General features: G+C 42.9%; 1 protein-coding gene across 2 annotated transcripts in view; it reads left to right on the top strand.

The window, feature by feature from the left end:
* FGF14 (fibroblast growth factor 14) overlaps window positions 1-18,250 on the top strand; it is a 299,695-nt gene that overhangs the window by 156,764 nt on the left and 124,681 nt on the right. The window contains exon 1 of one of the 2 annotated variants that reach the window (XM_081198650.1): window positions 7,297-7,317. The exons of the other annotated variant lie outside the window; for it this stretch is intronic. The gene's annotated coding sequence lies outside the window, so the exon portion shown is untranslated. Of the gene's footprint in view, window positions 1-7,296; window positions 7,318-18,250 lie in introns of those variants that run through there. 2 annotated transcript variants of the gene reach the window in all.

The raw sequence follows: 18,250 nt of genomic DNA, 5'->3' as shown, positions 1-18,250 counted from the left end.
GCTGTGGGGAAGCGGGAAGTTTTAGAACTCACGTGGGCATATTTTAGAGATCTAATAGCCTATATGTACTTCCATGCTTTACTTTGCTGCATAATTTGTTTTATTTTTTAATCTCTGCTGGGCTTCTCTCACCAAAGAATACTTGCCCAAAACTTGAATCTTGGCTTCCAGGGAATTCTCCTTTCTATATACCTATTATTTTCTTTGCACCAAGACTAACCACAGTATTTAAAGGGTCCAGGCTCCCTCTGGTCCCCCTATAATTCAAGCACTGATTGCAGTTAATGAAGTTAATGGGCAGATATGTTTATATGGTAGCGGCAAATGCATAACATGGTGCACGCCAATGAGTGTAGCATAGCTAGCAAGCCCATCTTGGTGCCATGGATGAGTCTGTCTCCCATACACCTCATATGGGATGCCAGGATATGCTACTCAGTGCACTAGCACTCCTACAGTTAGTTCAATGTAGTTAACAGATTTATCATATTTAACACCTGTGACATAATGCATAACCTTATCCTTGGAGCCTGCTTGGCATCATCTATCTGCTGTTTCTCAGGTGCCAAGGAAAATTAAGTCGAAGCAAAGATGGTAGCTTTCTCCTCTTCTTCCTCTGAGACACACAGATGGCACAATGTGCAAATAGCAGTTAATGAGAGTTCTGTAATTTTTTTTAAACATCTCACTATTTACTCAGCAAGCTGCTTGAAATTTTGTGGCGATTTTATTGTCAATAAAAGTCAAAACAAGGCATTAACGTATAAGTGAGCATGTATTAACATTAAGGTTAATTGAGGCATGCTTGATTCATTTATAGCACAACAGAGGTTGCTTTCAGTGTGGCTTCTATAGTTCAACTACTCATTTTTCTGTAATTCTTATGTATAAAATTATACTGTTATAGCACTAAAAAATGACTTTTGAAGTACCATGCAGTATATGTCGGCAGATAGATATAACATATAGTTCCGGGCTTCTTTATTTGTATAAATATTTTTATTGATTTTTCAACAAACTATGAACAGAACTTTAAGTTCTCCCAGTTCCACTCAGAACAAACTACCAATATGCCAAGTTTTGCTGTTAGCTGGTGGGTGTAGTTGGTGGGTGTCAATATATTCATTCAAATATTTTATAAAGGGTTACCATATTTCTATAAAAGCATCCACATCAGCTGTGTTGTTCAAGTCACGTACCATTTTTGTCAGTTTTTCAGATAAGGCAGTAGCCCATTTGTTCTGTCGCCATCATGTGATGTGTAGGTGTCAAGTCCTTTGCAGTTCTGTGCTATGAATAGTTGTGCCACCACCAGGAGAAAAGTGACGAGTTCCTTATAAACTAAATCGAGTGGATCTTCAAGTAATATTAATAAACCCAGACTTGGACTATATTGTACATGCTGATTTGTAATATTGCTTATTTCCAAAAATGCTCTTTCCCAGAATGGCTGCACAAGTTCACATGAGTACCACATATGGAATAGCATGCGAGCTGCCTTAATCCTCTCCAACACATTGGTGAATATTTTTTGCCCATGTAGCTAAATCTTAAAGGTGTTAAATGCCAGCTATAAATTAACTTAAAACAATTCTCTCTTATGCAGGTTGACACGGATCTTAAAAGTTTTTTCCCCCATTAAGTTGTTCCAGTCAGCCTCTTCGATTTTGGTACCTGGGTCTGTTTCCCATAATTGTTTAGTTGCTGAGCATTGTCCAATAGTGGGACAAGAGGTCAAGGCTTCTTGACATGAGTTTGGCCTTGACATCTTACAGTAAAAGGCAGAGAGCAGTAAACATTCCCTGTGACTGAAGTTACCAGAGATGACCAAAGGCCACACCTATGTTAAAAAGAGAGAACCTCAATGATTTTGCTAGGGACTTTGGGTCAGCTAATACGACAAAAATTCCGAATGTCTGGCTAAGAATTGGGGCAAAGGTGCATGATAAAGAACTGTCAATGCCGGGAATGTGTTGAATTTATTAGGGGAGGAGAAACTGTTCGGTCAATCAAGTTAGCGTGTTTATCATCAATGAATAATAATATTTGGTGTGATGTTGAGGATCTAACAAAGGACTGGTGCACCCTGCTATATTTGAACTGTCCAAGCCATGAAGCTGGTCTTCCAGCTGTGGAACACATCCTCTTCAACTTTGCTTTAACCTTGTCAGTGTACGCTATTGCCGTGTCAAACAAGGTGTGGGAAATACTTTCCATTTTCATGCTAATCAATAAAATGTCTCTGTTAGCATTACTATCTACTTGCTACTTGTGTAATGGACTCTGCTTCAGTTGATCTAACACCTACAGATTCAAGGAATTTCTGGTTGACTGTGCACTCCTTATTGCCCGGGAAAACCCAGAACTTACACCACCCAGTAGTTTTAATAGTTGTATACCAGATAAATTGATTTGGGATTGCACATAGGCTCCATTCCATTATGATATTACATCCTAACACAGCAATCCTCTACGGACTTACCTGAGGGTAAATCATAAGTCAATTGAACTTGCTTCTCAGTAGATTGTGTTGAAAAACTTTTAAATCTTAACAGCCTTTCATTCATTGTTATCTGTGCTGCAATGTCCAATGCGTTTCCATCATTATATATTGGAAGAGCTACATAGAAATAGCTGAAATTGTGAAAAGGCAATAGAGGCAACAGTATCTTTGCCTTCCTATTTGTCTGCAACTGATGCTTTATTACTTGGGATGCTACAGAATTCACCTGTATCCAGGCCACTGTAGTGCTTTTGAAGAGAAGACAAGAGTGCAGAATGCGATGCTCAGAAGGCTGATAATACAATACAGAATCGTTTTTTGAATCCTCATCCTCCTCATCAACTTTCATTTAGAAAAAACAATATGTAGTGGGTCCTATACCAAAACAAAATAACAAAAGTCCTTGTCCCTAGGCTCACAATTATAAAGCAAGACAAAAGTAAGGACGGTTAGAGGGAAAAGGGGAAAACAGCAAACTAGCTGGGGAAGTAAGCAAAAGAAGGAAAAAGTGTTTAATACAATCATTTACAAAGTTGTGGGGCAGAATTTTTAAAAACCAAATAGAACATCAGCACAAAAATGCAACGAATAAAAGACAGATTCCTTAAACTGAGGCAATGGTTTGGTCTCATGATACAATAAGCCATATTACGGCTGTAGGACCGTGGAAACTTTTGAGCTTCTAGAGAGGAGCTTGGAGTTCCTCCTTCATCTTGTTGACTCCCATGCTGTGCTGGACTAAGTCAAAGTTTGACTTATCATATCATATGAACTTGGCCTTAAGCTCTTTATCCTCACTATCCATGAGTTGTAGTGATGGTTTGTTCTTGATGAGCGCTTTACCATAAGCCCAGGTGTGAACGGCATCTGAAATGGGGACTGGGGAGGGATGAACAGGTGGAGGGCAGCAGCAGCTCAGAACTAGTGCCGAGAAGTTCTGGGAAGCGAAGAGGAGGCCAAGGTTTGCATGCTCAGTAATGGCTGATGCTGGGAAGGGGTGGAAAGAAAGGAGGGAGGAAGAGGCCAGAAATGAGCAGCTCAGGAAGTCCCAGGGCAGGCTCATCATTTCTGAGAAAGGAGGAAGCTTTCATTGTGAGGGCAAAAGGGTTTGCATCTCTCTGGTTTCCAGCCGTCCTGAAGTGCTCCATACGCAATCTTTTAGGTGGTTTCAGAACTATGGCACTCGCTTCTCCCCACCGGTGGTTTGGGTCAAATTCTGTTTCCTTGTCCCTGTAACTCAGCGGTTCTCAACCTGTGGGTCCCCAGATGTTGTTGGACTACAACTCCCATCATCCCTGAGCTCTGGCCTTGCTAGCTAGGGGTGATGGGAGTTGTAGTTCAACAATATCTGGGGACCCACAGGTTGAGAAAGGCTGCTGTAACTGTTTGTGGTTTATTTTATTTATTTATTTATTTATTTATTTATTTATTTATTTATTTATTTTCCTAATTTCATTAGTGCCAGGCCAGGAGTAAGGAACTTGTGGTCCTCCGGACATGTCTAAACTTGCAACTTCCATTACACTCAACTGTTGTTGTTTAGTCGTCTAGTCATGTCCGACTCTTCGTGACCCCATGGACCAGAGCACACTAGGCACTCCTGTCTTACACTGCCTCCTGCAGTTTGGTCAGACTCATGCTGGTAGCTTCGAGAACACTGTCCAATCTTCTCGCCCTCTGTCGTCCCCTTCTCCTTGTGCCCTCCATCTTTCCCAACATCAGGGTCTTTTCCAGGGAGTCTTCTCTTCTCATGAGGTGCCCAAAGTATTGGAGCCTCAGCTTCAAGATCTGTCCTTCCAGTGAGCACTCAGGGCTGATTTCCTTAAGAATGGAGAGGTTTGATCTTCTTGCAGTCCATGGGACTCTCAAGAGTCTCCTCCAGCACCATAATTCAAAAGCATCAATTCTTTGGCGATCAGCCTTCTTTATGGTCCAGCTCTCACTTCCATACACCACTACTGGGAAAACCATAGCTTGGTCAATAGGTAGAGCCCAGCAGCATATGAGGGGGGCAGGGAGCACTGCTTCCCCTTCACTCTACTAAGACTGCCGTCCTAAACACACCTACTAGGGAAGAAGCCCCACTGTGCTCAGCCCCACTTTTGAGTAAACCTTTACAGGATTGTGCTGTAAATCCTGTATCTTTCCCTTTGTCACAAAGCAGCATTCCACTCAGCAAGCCTTTTAACCCTAATTGCAAAGGAGGAGACAAAAGATATTGCTCCTAAGAACCAATTTCTTCTCACTCTCAGGGTTCTTTGCTCTACTGCCAATTCTGTCGCTTTGAATTTGCGCCTTTGCCTTCCCACTTATCTATCTACCAGGCTGGGGCTTGAGGGAAGCTACCAACCCAAAAGTAAGAGTGATTTCATTTGATCCCACAGGCAATACTGTCAGCACTTAACTTCACAATGGTTTCTAAAGACTTCATCTATGAGGTAGACATTAAACTCAAGAAGACAACATTTTAAGCTCTTAGTAAGGTCATTGTCAGAACAGTCCTAGGGAGGCGGGTAGGAGGAAGAACCTGTGGCAGAGGAACTACTACTTCCTACTAGACTCACATCCCACACCCGTGGTGCCAGATAGAGGGGGCTTCAGCTCCCCCAATACTGAGGGGGGCCATTCCCCCACCTCTGGGGGCCCTCCATGCACCCTGGCCTCTACCTGGCAGCCCAGGAGCCATACGGGGGCTGGGGCTGGGACAAGCAAGCATGGAGATCATCCTCTGCATGTCCCGCCCCCACTGGGCAGCATTACATGACCACACCCCCTCAATGTGGGGGACAAGTCGGCACCCCTGTCCTACACAGAGAGTGGCAGTTGCCCCTTTCCTCTCCAGCAGACGTAAAACTTTCTCCCTCCCATTCGTTTTCAACAGTTGGAGAGTGTTGGTCATGGAGCTTTTTGTCACCACCATGAGGGGGCCTTTAGCGGTGAACCTCATTCTCTAACCTCAGAGATGGAGTACACAAGAGCCAACAGCCCCTCAGTGCCCTTTCTGCATGCTAATATTGGCTACATAGCTGTGTCTCTAAATCAGGCTTCCTCAACCTCTGCCCTCCAGATATTTTTGGCCTACAACTCCCATGATCCCTAGCTAGCAGGACCAGTGGTCAGGGATGATGAGAACTGTAGTTTCAAAACATCTGGAGGGCCGAAGCTGGGGGAGCCTGCTCTAAATGCAGGACTTCACTCACCCACCCACAAATTCCCAGTACAGTGGTACCTCAGGTTACATACGCTTCAGGTTACATATGCTTCAGGTTACATACTCCGCTAACCCAGAACTAGTGCTTCAGGTTAAGAACTTTGCTTCAGGTTGAGAACAGAAATCGTGCTCCAGCGGCGCGGCAGCAGCAGGAGGCCCCATTAGCTAAAGTGGTGCTTCAGGTTAAGAACAGTTTCAGGTAAAGTATGGACCTCCGGAACGAATTAAGTTCTTAATCTGAGGTACCACTGTACGTGCCTCCCTGTCAGGATTGCAACTGTGGGATTAGGATGAGTCTTCAGCTTTTGTCCCTATCCGGATGGGGCCCACTGGGTCTACATTGTGCAAAGCAAAAAAGAAACGAAACAGCTCCCATTGAAGTTTTCTTCCTGCCTCTCTGCTTGCATAAAAGAAAATCTTACATGGTACAGTAGGCTGGTTTCTATGCACACTCACTCACCTATCCCTCCCTTTCCTCCATAGAGACATGCAAAAGGCATCAGAGTTCAAGGACAAATTCCAGCTAGGCCAAAACACTCAGATAAGTTGTGAAGTAGGGCTGCTGATGGTTATGGCCTGAGGAGAGAGGCTGTGGGACAAGGGAGGGAGTATAGCCTGTGGAGAGTCAAAATGGCCAGAGAGAAAGGCCTGGAGGGCCATAAGTGACCCCCAAGCCTGAGATTCCCTAACCCTGACCAGGTATATCACTGTCATAGCTTTATATTGATGTTTCTTGAAGGCAGCCAGTCTTCTTGTTTCTGTTTGTCCCACCGTGGACCATGTGGTATGTGAGAAATGGACCCAAGTGAGAAAGGGCCTTAGCTCAGGGCAGAGTGCCAGTTTGTGAGGACGTGGGGGGCAATGGTGTACACATGACATTGCTGTCCTGGCATCATGCATATCTGGGGCTGAGCCATACATGGTGGTCACGTGTCGCCAGCAGTGTCCCCTTCACTACCTCTTGGCACTGCCATTGGCAGAAGGCTGCTGCAGCCTTCCTCTCTACTGTGCTTTTTGGACATTGGGCAGCTGGCCATCACTCCAAAAATATTCAGGGGGGTGAAAGTTCTTGGGCCCCAGAAGCTGGTGCCTCTGTGGTAGGGCATCTGCACTTCATGTAGGACAGATCCCAGGTTCAGTCCCTGGTATCTCTAGGTTGGCCTGGGCCTGGAGGGCACCTGAAAGTCAGTGTAGGCCGTACTGAGGAACATGGACCATTGATCTAACTTGGAATAAGGCAACTTCCTAGCTTCTAATGCAATACCAAAAGTCATAATTATTTGCTGTAGTTCTTTCTCTTTCCTCTCCTTACTTGGCTCTTTTCCTCTTAATCATGACTTTTCAACATATAATTATAATTATTTATACATATAATTAGAATTATATACTGGCAATGGTTGCAACCAGAAATCAGGTGCTTTGTTTTTCAGTGATCAAGAGTGGAAAGGAAGGATGAAGCATTGCTACAAATATATTTGTTCCTCCTATAAGCTAGTCTTTTTTGCCGCTCACTTCCTAGTAAGTAGAGCTATAACGCTTGCTATATGGAATCTTGTTTTGTAGGATGGAAGAAGGAGAAGGACTACAGCAAACACAAATAGTGGTATGTAATTCTTTATTTTATTGATTTTTTTCTTCTTTCATCCCTCTTATTTTTTTCTTTAGCATCATAACAGTGTGTTGAATATGGTCATTATTCACGATTTTACTTCCATAAAACTAAATACACAGAAATGTTATCACAAATAACATCTGAAATGGGGCTAAATTCCAAAACAAAACGGGAAGGAAAAATCCATATACACTTTCATTTTTCTGTGCAATATTTGACACTGCTCCATGTGGATTTTATGTTGTTCCAGATATGTGTGTGTGTACATAGATATATATATATATATATCTGTGTGTGTGTGTGTGTGTGTGTGTGTGTGTGTGTGTGTGTGTGACCTCCAGCGATCCAATAGTAAATATTATAAATAAATACAAAAACATTTCCCATAGACTTTTAAAATGCATAATCTTAATAGGTTCTTAACCGATAATCCACTGTGACTCTTTTCCTTTTCCGAAACATTTTCACTGAAATTTGTACTGTAAGTAGCAAGTTATTCATAAAGTACGGAGTAGCATTCCCCCCCCCCCAATTTGTGCACATAACCCTAGCGATAGGGTCTCTGGTTTCGGTGGCAATATTACATTGTAATTTCTTTAAACAAGTTTACAGAATATTTGCAAAAACCTCACTCTCCTATTGCCGGGGGTGGGGGGCATGCGCCTTCTGTTTTCCTTCGTTGATACCACCTATCGTCTGGTAACTGTAAAGCATTGGAGCATTTGTGGGAAATGCCATCCATCCAAGCGCACGCTGCTACTTGCTTTCGACTTGTGGTTCTGAACATGCAGCCCAATTCATGGAAAAAACACATGAAAACGTCAGGCAGGGACCCAGAGGCTTAAGTTCAAATCTCGGTTTCTGAAATCTAGGAGTACCGTTGTCATAATCACATGCTTTGTTGAGGCTCTGCTTTATGAAAATAAATATAAAATAAATAGTGGATAGTGTTGAACTGTGACCAGGGAAACTGGGGTTTGAATATGCACTCAGCCAATAAGCTGACTGGGTGACCTTGGGCCAGTTGCCATCCTTTAGCCTAACCTACCTCACAAGGTTCATAGAATAGAATCATAGAATCATAGAGTTGGAAGAGACCACAAGGGCCCTCGAGTCCAACCCCCTGCCAAGCAGGAAACACCATCAGAGCACTCCTGACATATGGTTGTCAAGCCTCTGCTTAAAGACCTCCAAAGAAGGAGACGTTGTGAGGATGAAATGGGGAGGAGAACCATCTCCCCTATCTTGAGCTCCTTGGAAGATAATGGTAGTATATAAATTCATAAATAAAATAAAATACGAAGAAGTAGCAGGTTTTTCTGATATCTGGCTGTTGGGTATAAAAGGGCATTGTTTCTAACTGTTTAAAGGTAAAGGAACCCCTGACCATTAGGTCCAGTCATGACCGACTCTGGGGTTGTGTCGCTCATCTCGCTTTATTGGCCGAGGGAGCAGGCATACAGCAAGGGAGCAGGTCATGTGGCCAGCATGACTAAGCCGCTTCTGGCGAACCAGAGCAGCGCACGGAAACGCCGTTCACCTTCCCGCCAGAGCAGTACCTATTTATCTACTTGCCTTTGATGTGCTTTCGAACTGCTAGGCTGGCAGGAGCTGAGACCGAGGAACGGGAGCTCACCCCGTCGCAGGGATCTGAACCGCCGACCTTCTGATCAGCAAGTCCTAGGCTCTGTGGTTTAACCCACAGTGCCACCCCTGTCCTTTTATAACTGTTTGGGACACAGCAAATTCAATCAGGTCTTGCTAGTAGTGTTAATGTATTTTATATCTGGTGTTTCCTCTGCTGTGGTGAATTTTTGGTTCCCCGCCCGCCCCCCTTTGACATACTGCATTGAAAGCTCCACGTACCGAAAACGATGTATTAAAGGTACTGTGTGAAGGCTTACTTTTCTATTAATTTAAGTGAGTTCATTTTTCCCCAGTACTAAAACATTTGCCACTTCATTAGTTGCAATCATCATTCCACAGAACGTTTTTCTGGCTCCCTTGGAGACATTCCTTGAGTATTCCAAAGTATTCCTGCCATGAGGCCTGGCAACCTTTGCCCCAAATTTATTTTAATAACATAATCATTCTGCAGGATAAGTAATGCATTTGATTATCCTTGGCTAATTAAGGCGTAATACTTTTACAGCCATATTTCTTTCCAGTAGAATTAAGGAATGAGTTAATTACTTTTGTTCTCCATTTACTGCATTACAACACACACACACACACACACACACACACACACACACACACACACCCCGATCATTTTACAATGTAGAGAAGTATAGTCTTGAAAAATGCATATACCTATGCTTGCTAAGGAGTCGAGGCAAAAAACAACACATTGCTTTTTTAAAATAATAGTCATAGCGGAATTATATCAAGGTGAATCCCACTAATTTTGACATATTTGCTAAGAGTGAAACCATAGACCAGCAGTCCTTGCTGGTGGTCATTTCTGCAAATTAAAAACAACAACAATTTTATTATCGCCTTTAAGGTTCTTTTGGACTGATTTAAAAATAAACCTTGGAAGTTGAACAGAAATGAAAATTCTATTTTAAAATGTCACATGTATGAGTCTCTTAATGAAAAGCAACTGAAGCCAAGCGCTTTCTGAAACTATCAACAATTTTATACTTTTGATAATCAGTGCACAGGAATGATTTAACCCAAAGGGTTTATCAGTGCTTAAAAGGCTGACCTTTAAAATCTGTCGTTTTCACGGGAGCTGACCACGTTTAGTGCCTACTGACTCTAAGCGGAGCTGCAGATGTTTACCCCTCTTCAAAACTAAGGCTATTGCAGTTATTTTTATTTCTCAGCAGAATTTCTGCTCAAGCAACCAAAGTTCCAGTGGCAGATGGTGGTTTCAACCTTGCACACACTGAATACGTATTCAAGGATACGAACAGTGTTTCTATGGTAATGGGAGGCTCAACATCTCAATGTGTATTATGTTCAAATTTCCTATAAATACATGCTGCATTTATTAAAACTGGATCTATAATCTCACAATGTTTTTAATGCAAATCATTCATGCCTTCTGCCCTCTATCCATGTCGAAAGAGAAGCTCTGTTTTTCCTTGTATGCGTTCGTGGTGTGTAGCAATACTGGCTGTGTTGGCCTCTGACAATTAACTTCTAAGAATGAACTAGATGGCAATGCAGTGGACATTCTGGTGCTGGGAGAGCTGTCTTTCAGCAGGGAAAGGCAGCTACTCACCACTGCCACTGGCAGAACCTGACTATGCTCTACTAAGGATGTGTTGTGCAAATATGCATTATCTTCTGTTTCTGATGCAAAACACACATATGCCTGGTTGCAGATGAATTCCAGTCAGGCAGCAGCTTTGAGACTACACAACTTCAGGGGGAAAGCAGAGAGTGGAGGCTTATGCAGGATTCGAATCTGCCTTATATTGCTATCTTTGCTTTTGAATGAAGAATACAATATGGAATAAAAGCTGCCATGGGTAACATGCATGCAATGTGTGACGGTTCTGCATGGAATGAACTCTATATCTGCTCCTGCAGATAGGGGTCCTGAACATGCCTTACCAGCGTGTGGGAGGGCAGAGGTATCCAAGAAAATAAAGGGGTGGATTTTAGACATTCCTATCATCACAACAAGATGAAATAAATGCCCCTAAAAAGCAGAAATAACTGGGGGTCTATATGGGTGCTGTTCACATACAAAAATGTTGCACAACTTCACAATTTAATGCAATTTTGTCCTCTGCTTGGGCCAGATTTTCCCCAGTCCAGCCTAGCTCTTGGATGGGAGCAAAGCCACACATGCCTCTACACTGTCCTGTCTGTACATGAGGGACTGAGTGCCTGAATACCTTCTAGGAATGTAGGATTCAACACACATAAGCACTGATTTCATCATTTAATTATGAAATCAACTACAGTTGATTTCACCTATGTGTGTTGCTGGACAATCCAGCGTTCGGAACTCCCACTGTTCTAGGCGCATTTTGCGACTGGGAATTTCATTAGTGTGAGCAGTTTCTGAGGTCTTGGTGCAGTACTGCGCCTAAGATTTCAGATCAAAACTTCAGACTAGAAGAAAAGGAGGACCTTTTTCTGCTTCCCCACTTCCAGCTATTCTCTGAAGACTGGGGAAGAGACCCTTTTAAGAATATTAGCGGGGTGGGCAGGGGAAGGACTAAACCATGTGAAAAATGAACATAATATTTTAGCTGCTGTTCATTCATTTTTAGCTTTGTATTCTTTATATATATACATATCGCCTAGACATTCTGTAGTTGTGCCCATAACCTAGGATTAAGGTGCCATTTAACTCCTGACTTTCATATCTCAGCTTGTAACACTGGAACAATCCATGTTGACAGATGGGGACAGCCCACCATATAGACAGGAAGAAGCTGAACTCACTTGCTGCCATTAATGAACTGGGCTGGGTTAGAGGAGAAATTTCCCGTCCCATCTCGCCCCTTCTAGACTGTTCTTGCATGTATACTGAATTAGTGAATTCACACAACCATATATAAGACTTGAGTACTCATCACTTGAGTACTCAACATGTTTGGGATTGTGTGAACCCAGTCAAAAAGCATGAGTTTGCAGTAATTTGAAAGCTCTGTCTGTGGTGGTTGATCTGTGATGGGTCAAGGATATTAACAAACCTGCATAGCTTCCAGGGGTTTGATGGGGAAGGGAAGGGAGAGGGGGAATAGTTGGCTTTTGCTTTGCTTCATTTAAAATCTTGGTTAAGCACGATCCTACCTTCTGTAACAATTTTGGTTTTTCCTTATTTTTGATCTTTAAACTTATATATAATAAAAAGTACTGGTGTATTACATAGCATTGATACTGCACGTCAGATCCATCATCAGTTTACCAGTGTATGTATCTTTTTGAATATACTGCCTTGGTGTTCCTCATTTTTAAGGTGCTACTTTTTCAGCCAAGATCACAACACCACAACTTGTGTCCCACCATGAGAATGCAGCCTACCAGCCATGTGCAGTAGGGCTAATTGAGAGCTCAACAAGCATGCTATGCTGCTTGCCTGGAACTGCAGGGGGGGGCATTCTCAAGCACTTGGCAGTGTATGAGCGGTGGTCCGCCCTAGGGCTAATTGAGAGCTCAACAAGCATGCTATGCTGCTTGCCTGGAACTGCAGGGGGGGGCATTCTCAAGCATTTGGCAGTGTGCCCTCTGAATGGTAGGCCATACTATCTACAGGCTTGTTTCTGACCTAAGTGTAAGACATTGGAAGGTTCCAGGCTTTGGAAGGAACTATAATGCTAATTTATATGAGGTTGAAGATGACTGAAGGATTGTTTTTCTGGAGGACTGAGGACCAATGCTGTCTGTGAGGTTTGCGGGGGTGGTTTTTTTGTTCTTGTTCAAAACAATATTTGAGGGTTATCTGAAGAGTCAGAGATACTCTCAGCTTCTCCATTGTGAACAGAGATTATTTTGGGATTTATGAATGTATAAATGGTGTAGAGAACTGGACCATCTCAAAGTATCCACACTTCCCAAGAGTAAAGCGGAAGAACCCCCAAGAGTAAAGCAGTGTAGATGGAACATATGGTTACTAAATCCTACAGTAACATTATTACAAGTTCAGGCCAAAATATGGATAATAGGATGATAGACAGGACAAGTATAAGCTGCACAAAATGTCACAGCGTATCCTCCCAGGAGCATAGAAGAATTCCACCCACCTATCTTGTAATACTACATGTGAAATCGATTCCAGAATTTAGTTTTTCTTGATGAGTGATATTTTGAATTGTTTACAGCAAGGAAAAAGAAGCTTTTTTGCTCTATATTCTAGATCCTTATTAGGATTTGCCTCACAGGCCAAATCTGGCCTGTGGGCAAGTCTGCCCACCTGTCAATCACCTGACATTAAAGGTAAAGGGTAAAGGGACCCCTGACCATTAGGTCCAGTAGAGGCCAACTCTGGGGTTGCGGTGCTCATCTCGCTTTATTGGCCGAGAGAGCCACCGTACAGCTTCCGGGTCATGTGGCCAGCATGACTAAGCCGCTTCTGATGAACCAGAGCAGCGCACGGAAACGCCGTTTACCTTCCCGCCGGAGTGATACCTATTTATCTACTTGCACTTTGACATGCTTTCAAACTGCTAGGTTGGCAGGAGCAGGGACTGAGCAACAGGAGCTCACCCCGTCGCAGGGATTCAAACTGCTGACCTTCTGATCGGCAAGCCCTAGGCTCTGTGGTTTAACCCACAGTGCCACCCACATCCCTCACCTGACTTTACAAGGGCGTTAAGTGATTTAGTGCTTTGGAGTCCTGAAGTTGGGGCTCTGCTAAAATAGGTGGAGGGGGGACTTTGTTTCACTGCAAACCTGGGTCACCAGGGAGCACGATTTCTGTTTTGTCATTTCCATGGATTGTTAACCACCTTAAGTGCAATAATGTAGAAAAGTAGTACACAACTTTAAAAGGGCATGGTGATGTTTGAGGTTCAAGCAGACCAATTCACACTCCTATACCTCCAACTTTCTGCTTTTCTTTTCCAACCAATGTTTAATATTCTTGATGACCATGGACAATGCTTGGTCTATTTTTTTCTCTCCTTTATTATTATTTTTTAATAATGTGTTTGTGTTTTTCTTTTTTCTTGTCTAAAATGAAACATTATGCACTTCAGGTCACCGGCTTAAGCCACATTTTAATCCTCATTTTTGGAACCTGACCTACTTTGCTGCAATTCATCTCGCAGCATCTAGACTGGTATGTGTCATAGTGAGAGTGCAGTTACTGTGAGAAAGGATTTGGGTGACACTCTTTGGTAGTGGGGATGAAGCAATTTATGCTGCAACACCTCTCCACACCTTTTCACAGAGACTGTCTCAAAGGACTGTCTGCCTTTGTATTACCAGTTCTATCAGCTGTCATTTTTAAAATGGTGAAATGTTGTTTGTTTTTTTAAATGATGTTCAAGGTTTTACGTCTTTCTCTCTCTAAAGCTATTAAATACTTGCTTTCCATCTACTGAGTGGGGAGGAAAGCGAGAGGCAGAATATGTTTTCTTGTGGAAGCAGAGGTTTTGCTTCTTACTATTTTCGTTGAAATTAATAGTGTGTAGGAAATAGCTACATGATTTGAATAAACACAACCATTTCCAACGACAGCATTTCAACATATGCATATTTCATGAATATATCCATAGTGAATCATATTTCATTCTAATATGAAGTTTTGGTTTTTATCCAGCATGTTTTGTAAAAATTTCTGAAGGAAGCAATTCAATTTGTATGTGAGCCAATTGTAAATAGGTTTTCCTCCCTAAGCTGAGTTTTGAGTATTAAAACATTGAATATTCATTCTGTGGTGGGGTGGGGATTACCTCTAAATCAAATGAAGTCAGGAAATTAACCCACCATTTCTAGTTACAGGTAGGTAGCCGTGTTGGTCTGCCGTAGTTGGAAAAAAAAAATTCCTTCCAGTAGCACCTTAGAGACCAACTAAGTTTGTTATTGGTATGAGATTTTCTGTGCATGCACACTTCTTCAGATACCCAATATTTCTGACACTCTGCTTGTTTTCAGTGTTGAGTGCAGAGGAGGACTGGAGTCTTCTGTCACTAGTCCATCAGTCCACTCTCTTCCCTGCATGAAATTTCTTGCAACTTATTGCTACTAGGCTTGTCCTCAAAATATGAATCTGAAGTAAACATTTCCAGGGTGGTCTACTAAAAAATGAACGCAAAACAGAAATGACAACCCAGTTACAGAATTACAATAAATAACAAAAGGAGCAGCTAAAACAGTGGCAATTAAAACTGTTCCCGTTGTGGCTTAAAAGCCTGGGGAAATAAATAAATAAGCTGGCAGTGCAACTGAGAAGACTTGCTCTCAATTCACCACCTGCCTCACTTGAAATTATTGGGACACATGAAGGAGGACCTCTGAGGATGACCGTAATGTACAGGCAGGTTTGTTTTGGATTTGATGGTCCTCCTGTTGGAATAGAATCATATATCACGTATAGTGAGACCGCAACAGCAGATACAGTCGGATTTGGCTATGTGCTTGCATCACTGGGGCCAAGTAAACCTGATATAGAATGAGGGCAATTTCTAGGTCACACCAGTCCTGGAAAAATTGTTGAAAAGAGGGCAATGCTTAATTGCTGATAAAAGTGATTGGAAAAAAATTGCCCCCATTGCCACCAGCCCTAATGAAACTGAGGAATGCATTACAGAAAAGGTGTAGATTGTTGTTATTGTTGGGAACAAACTACCTGGCAATTTTCCCATGGAGGTTGAACTACCTTTCTCCAGCAGACACTAAAATGAATTACTATGTATTTTTTCTCTTGTTTGGATCCTAGTGGGCTGAGATGCTGGGTCTCTGCGGGTATCATTCTTGCAGTTGGGGAATAGCTAAGCACGCTCCAACTGACATGTTGTTGTGCTGTTTTGCCAGATCCCATAGTTAGCTTCTGAGTGTACTCTTTGCGTAGCACATTTTGATGTCAACCCTCAATGCGTGTCACCCTTGCGGGGAGTCTGACAACACAAACAATGTGAGCTGTTCACATTTTGAGCCAAATAGCCTTTCCTTATTAATTCTGGAAGAAAATAAATGAAAATCAAGTTAGAGGGGAGAGAATTAGATTAACTCTAACTCTGCTTGACAGACCATTTCTTTTGTTTTCCATCTGCATTCTCCCCCTCCCTCCCCCGCGTAAAACAGAGGCACTGTTCCCATCAAAAACTCTCATTTGTTGATAGGATTAGGGTGTCCAGTCAACTGTTCACTCAATAAATTGATAAGGAATTGTCTAATGAAATTATAGGAATTTTCAGACCCTAGGAAATCATGAATTATTTGAGCTTCATGCTTAGGAAACTTGGTTCAATCAGTGCTTATTGCCTTTGACTATACACAGGGTTATTACCTTGCCTGAAATAATTTTGAATGTTTCATTAAAGAATGAATCATCTTAAAATAATTGGAGTTCTTTCAGTTGCATCTGATGAAGTAGACCTAAATTCACCAAGGTTCATGCCACAATAAATTCATTAGGTGCCGAATGACTCTCTTGTTTTCATTTCAGAAAAGATTGTTTAGCCTCAATAGTTTAGATGTTGCAAATTAGACATGTTTTCATTTAGCCCTCTTTATTAATGTTGTGTAATTTATATTGAACATATGAAACAGATTTGTAAAGGGTCAGGCCACTGCTCCATCTCATCCTGTGTTGATCTGCCCTGATTGGCAGTAGCTTTCCAAGGTCTCAGACAGAAGTCTTTCCCCAGACTTTTAACAGGGGATACCTGGGGTTGTATATAATGGACGTGGGTAGCACTGTGGGTTAAACCACAGAGCCTAGGACTTGCTGATCAGAAGGTCGCCGGTTTGAACCCCCGCGATGGGGTGAGCTCCCGTTGCTCGGTCCCTGCTCCTGCCAACCTAGCAATTTGAAAGTACATCAAAGTGCAAGTAGATAAATAGGTACCGCTCCGGCGGGAAGGTAAACGGCGTTTCAGTGCGCTGCTCTGGTTCGTCAGAAGCGGCTTAGTCATGCTGGCCACATGACCCGGAAGCTGTACGTTGGCTCCCTCGGCCAATAAAGTGAGATGAGCACTGCAACCCCAGAGTCGGTCACGACTGGACCTAATGGTCAGGGGTCCCTTTACCTTTACCTTTACCTGGGACTGAACTTTCCGTAAACAAAGTTTGTAAGGAGTGTGCTCTGTTCATGTGGTAAAGACCATCCCCAAAACACTAATGGAAGCTTATCAGACCTGAGCTGCAAGTAGTGGCATCATGCGAGCATCCGAACCCAAAACATCAGCAGCAACAGTTATTACTGAAGAAGGAAGTGCTCCTAGATTGTCGTTCTGAGCAGCATCCTTAAGGGATGTTAGCTTCTAGACCAAACTTTCCCAACCTGTTGCCCTTCAGATGTTTTGGACCGTGTATCCCAGTTGGAACTGATGGGAATTTTAGTCCAAAACATATTGAGGGCAACAGGATTGGGGGTAGCCCTCTGTCTGCACAGTGCACAAACCACTCCAAGTCAACTTACAGCAGGGGTGCCCAAACTTTTTTCAAAGAGGGCCAGATTTGATGAAGTGAACATTTTTAGAATTGAACACATTGAGCTTTTTAAAGGCTTTAACCCCAGGACATATACTGCCACAGGGGCCGGATTAGATCGACCGGTAGGCCGGATTAGCCCCCGAAACAGACTTTGGACATGCCTGACTTACAGGTACCCTCTGCTGCCAAGTTGATGGGGGCTATAACTGAGTGTTAAAGTTCGTGTTTTGTACTGATTTCCTAGATTCAGTCCTCAGGGCTTATAGCTTTTGCTATGCTTAGCAGTGCTAACATACTTCCCAGGATCTTGGAGAGCTGTTGCCAGTCAAAGAAGAAGGAGGAGAGTTTGGATTTGATATCCTGCCTTTCACTCCCTTTAAGGAGTCTCAAAGTGGCTCACATTCTCCTTTCCCTTCCTCCCCACAACAAACACTGTGAGGTGAGTGGGGCTGAGAGACTTCAGAGAAGTGTGACTGGCCCAAGGTCACCCAGCAGCTGCATGTGGAGGAGCGGAGACGCGAACCCGGTTCCCCAGATTACGAGACTACCGCTCTTAACCACTACACCATACTGTAGACAACACTACAGGGGGTAGATGGACCAAATGTCTGACTCGGTAAAAGGCAGCTTCATACATTCGTAAACTTAGGTGGAAGGTCTTGATTGTATTGCTATGTGGGCCAGAGGCAGAAAACTTTACAGGGCAGAGCAATGCCTATTCCACCTCTTTCCTGTTCCACCTTCCATGCCATAAGCCTGCCCTCATCTGATCCAGCATTCCATCTCCAGTTTTGAGAAATGCTCAATTCATTTGTATGGCTAAAGTGACAGTCTGGAGATAGATGGAGTCTTGATA

The sequence above is a fragment of the Podarcis bocagei genome (assembly GCF_964188305.1).
Source record: "Podarcis bocagei genome assembly, chromosome: 6".
Lineage (NCBI taxonomy): Eukaryota > Metazoa > Chordata > Lepidosauria > Squamata > Lacertidae > Podarcis > Podarcis bocagei.
The sequence above is the reverse complement of the archived record's forward strand: the minus strand, read 5'-3'. Positions and strand labels throughout refer to the sequence as shown.